Source organism: Hoplias malabaricus, unplaced genomic scaffold (genome assembly GCF_029633855.1).
Source record: "Hoplias malabaricus isolate fHopMal1 unplaced genomic scaffold, fHopMal1.hap1 scaffold_89, whole genome shotgun sequence".
Classification (NCBI taxonomy): domain Eukaryota; kingdom Metazoa; phylum Chordata; class Actinopteri; order Characiformes; family Erythrinidae; genus Hoplias; species Hoplias malabaricus.
Window position 1 is genome coordinate 118,035 of NW_027100826.1, and position 5,000 is coordinate 123,034.

Genomic DNA, 5,000 nt, shown 5'->3' on the forward strand with positions numbered 1-5,000 from the left:
ACACACTCTATCAGATTAAACTCTTCAAATGTGTGAATCAACAGAGCGACAGAGAACAGCTGAGAAAACAGACGGAGGGACGGAGGGATGGAGGGAGAAAGTGAGACAGACGGGGGAAGTGAGGAGAAGAGAGAGGAGATGGAGAAAGAGAAGGAAACTGATAGACAGGAGGGAGAGGGAAACAGAGAAAAACAAAAGGATGACAGGGGAGGTCAGACAGAGAAATAGAGAGAGAGAGAGAGAGAGAGAGAGAGAGAGAGAGAGAGACAGAGAGAGAGAGAGAGAGAGAGAGAGACACAGAGAGAGAGAGAGAGAGAGACACACACAGAGAGAGAGAGAGAGAGAGAGAGAGAGATTCTACTACATTCTACTACAGTCATGTCTGTGTAAGCTCCCAGACTTTTCGTGTTATTTTCTGGTTTAACTGAGAGAAATTCTGAAATAGTCTCAAGAAACACTGCAGAAGGATTCACTAAGAACAGAATTACAAAAAACGAGACTAAAATCGACAGAATCTGTGAGATATTTGAGGTTTTCTGATTGTAACTGTAAGAAGAACACACCCAGACAGAGCAGCTAACAGCAAAACTGAGGTCAGAGGAAAGAGAGGAAAACTCATCTCCCCCAGCGTCACCCACATCACCAACAGCTCATCTGTGAGTGACACCTCCTTTACACACAGTGGAGGAAAAATAAGAGCTTATTTGTTTAATGTTTTGCTGATATTTAATAGATTTTAAGACAAAACTAAAGCTAAGCTAAGGGCTAAAGCTAAAGTGTCAGTTGACAATTGAGAATAAACATTCCGTCAGTGACATTCAAACGAGCTCTCGGAATGAGCCAATCAGAGGAAGCCCTGCTCCTCTCCTGCTGTCCTGAAGACAGCGAGGCCTCACTCTGCGCTCCTGCACAGTTCCACACAGTCACATACCCCCCCGAGGTGAAGAGTGACGCCGCCCGAAAGCAGTTCAAACACAAGCTGCTGAAGGAGAAGCCAGAGACTCTGTTTGCAGATCTGTATAAGACCGGGAAGTCAGCAACCTCATCTTCTACTCTGACCACCCCAGCTCATGGCACAAAGCTCTGACCTCCCACTACCCCTCTGTGAAGAAGGAGGGCATCTGTAACGGGTGGAAGGTAAAGATCAAAGACCCCAACGACTCAGAGACGGTGTTGATCACAGTCAACATCTACAAGAACGGAACACTCATGGTTCAGGGGAACCTCGGTGAGTTTCAGGAGGCCTTTAATGAACTTAAGGAGACTGCAGAGAAAGAAAAAACCAGTGACACTCTGCAGGGAGAAGACTGTGCTCCCACACAAAGCACTACAGCACCGAACCCTCACACACAACACAACACAGCAGAACCCTCAGCTCAGGACCAGGACACCGATCAAGACCAACACCCTTCACTACACACCTCCATTACCCTGATGAAGGAGCACTTCACTCGACTGGAGGTGGAGTTAGTGCACCTTCGGGAGATGGTCCTGGAACAGCAACCGGACAAAGAGCTGACAAAAGACAGAGAGACCTACAGAAAAGAGCTGGCTGAACTTAAAGCACAGGTGAGAGGACTACAGAAGGACAGGGAGAGGGACAGGGACAACCACAGAAAGGAGATGACTGCTCTGAGAGAGGAGCTGAGACAGAGAGACGACATCGTACGGAGTCTGAGAAACCAGCTCCTCAATCAGCAACAGGCTCCTGTAACAGCACAGAAACCCACCCAGGACCTGTTCACCCACCCGCAAGATTCAACCTCCACCAGCCCACTGCAGCCTCTACAACCACCTCCTCTTTTAACCCCGGCTGACTCAGAACAACCTCCTCCCTCAACCTCCTCCAGCCTCCAAACACCTCCACCTTTAACCCCGGCTGACTCACAACAGCCTCTTCCCTCAACCTCCACCAGCCTCCAAACACATCTGGAGCCCCAGCGGCCAGGACACCACATTAAATGTGAGGAGGACTATACACCATCTGAACATTGCACTGCTCATGGACTCCAATGGGAAGTTTATTGATGAGAAAAAACTCTTCCCTAAACATAGAGTCACTAAACTCCGGTGTCCAACTACAAAAAGAGCATTGGAGCTACTCTCTGAGGCAAATCTGGGCTCACCAACCCACATCATAATCCACACAGGAACAAACGACCTGAGAGCTCAGCAAGAGAGAGTGGCTGTGTCCCTGAGAGCAGTTATAGAGAAGGCCTGCAACACCTTCCCTAATGCCAAAATCATCATCTCCACCCTGCTGCCCCGCAAAGATTTCCACCCGGATACGATCCAGAAAATCAAGAGAGTGTGCCCTCCGCCCAACACCCACCTCGCCCACCACACCCGACTCTGGACACAGCCTGCCTCTTCGACCACGGCTCCTTCTGTTCAAAGAGGTGGTTCCTGTGTTTGCAAAGACACTAAAGGATGTGGCACTGGCCCGGAACATCACTACACACCAACACACCACTGGACGAGGACCTCGATACACACAGCCTTCAAGACCTTCACCACGACCTGCAGAACGACCGATCTCCCGTCTGAGACCTGAGCAACATGGTCATCATTATCCACCACTACCAGACAGGATGGAGGAGGAGCCACTATGAACACCCTGCTCCCTCACCAGCTCCATCACCTAGCACAGGTACACACACTGCACCACTGAACCAGGGCCCAACACCAGCTCCTCAACTCCAGATCAGACCAGGAACACTGAGCTACGCCCAGGCGGTCGGCAGAGCAGCAAACACCAACGCCTCTGAGCTGAGAGACATTCAGCAGATGCTCAGCCACATCTGCACACATCTGATGGGACACTGCACGTGGTAAGAGGCATATACCAGAGAGGTAAAGGACATTAATTCTTACACAGTGTACATTATTTCCTCTCTGTACCGTGATTAACACAGAAATGGAAATTTGATCTTTTTTATTAATATTAATTATCAGTCTATTGTTTTCAATTATCTCTCTTATTTTGAAATTTCAGAAAATAACACACTTTAATTCACACAGAATGACATCTTTTCGCATCTCTCTATGGAATATCCAAGGTTTAAACTCCTCTTTATTTGGTTTTAAAGAGCAGAAACCCTGATTTTTTACAAGAAATTAGAAATATAGATGTATTAATTTTGCAGGAGACATGGAGTAAAGGAGACGAGCCCACTGGTTGTCCCCAGGTTACAGGGAGTTAGTGGTGCCCTCCACTAAATTAAAGGGAGTTTCTCAGGGAAGAGACTCGGGGGGGATGCTCCTCTGGTTTAAATCAGAACTTTCTCAATCAATTCAAAAAGTAAAACAAGGGGAAAATCTTCTCTGGATCAAAATTAATAAGCAGTTAATCTCAACCCCCCAAAATATATTTCTCTGTGCCATCTACATTCCCCCAGCAGAATCGCCCTATTTCAAAGAAGAAACCTTTTTGGATTTGGAACAACAGATCAGTCATTTCCAAAAACAAGGACATGTGGTTATCTGTGGAGACCTGAACGCCAGGACAGGAGCTCAGCCCGACTTCATCAGCTCTCACGGTGACCACTTATAACAGGGAACAACGTCCACTTCCCAATGTTCCACCGCAGAGAAAACTATGACAAATCTGTGAATGCTCATGGGAAGAGCCTGCTACAGCTCTGTCGAAGCCTGGGTCTGTACGGTCGTAAACGGGTCGACTACGAGGGGACTCCTACGGTCAGCTCACCCACAGCTCGGCTCTCGGCAGCAGTACGGTGGACTACGCTATAACCGATCTGGACCCGGCCTTCCTCAGAGCCTTCACGGTCAAGCCACTAACACCATAAAGTGTTACCAACAACATAAAGAAGGTGTTGATGTGGCTGTGGAAAACTTAAATCATATCTTTGATCATGCTGTCCGACTTTCTAATCTCACAATCAGGAAAAAACAAACCAAGAAAAATCCAATCAGACACATGGTTCGATCAGCGACTGCAAGATAAAGAGAAACAAAGTCCGAAAATTATCCAATCAGAAACACAGGGAACCACTTAAACGAAGAATTACGCACTGAATACTGTGAGGTACTGAGAGAATACAAACACACACTCAGAACCAAAAAGTACAAATACACACAACAACAAATACACAACCTGGAAAATTCAATCAACTCCAATTCATTCTGGGACAAATGGAAGTCATTAAATAGAAAACATCAGGATGATTTATTGATCACTGATGGAGACGTGTGGAGAGATCATTTTGAATCATTGTACAGTCGTCAATTATTAAATACACAACAACAGCAAATATCCAGTAAATTAGAAACACTCCACACAGTGATCAAAGACTATCAGAACCCACTGGACTTCCCATCACAGAGTCAGAGTTAGAGGAACAGATCAGAGGCCTCCAGCCCAGAAAAGCCTGTGGTACAGACGGCATTATGAATGAAATGATAAAACACACAGATTCGAAATTCAAATTGGCCATTCTCAAACTATTTAACCTTATTTTAAACACAGGCCACTTCCCCAGCGTCTGGAGCGAGGGTCTCATATCCCCCATATTCAAATCCGGAGACAAATACGACCCAAACAATTACAGAGGGATCTGTGTGAGCAGCAACTTGGGCAAGGTCTTCTGTAGCGTCCTCAACACTCGACTCACGGGTTTCCTCACTGACCATAACGTCCTCAGCAGAGCTCAGATCGGCTTCCTCCCGCACCACAGAACCTCTGACCACATCTTCACCCTCCACACGCTGATAGATAACATGTACATCACAATAAAGGCAAAATCTTCGCATGTTTTGTAGATTTTCAAAAGCGTTTGACTCCATTTGGCACATAGGATTATTCTATAAACTTTTAGAAAGCGGTGTTGGGGGGAGAACCTATGACGTCATTAGATCAATGTACTCTCACAGTAAATGTGCAGTGAAAATGGGAACGTTCAGGACAGAGTTCTTCCCACAGTCTCGAGGAGTACGTCAGGGCTGCAGCCTGAGCCCCACTCTCTTTAATATCTATATCA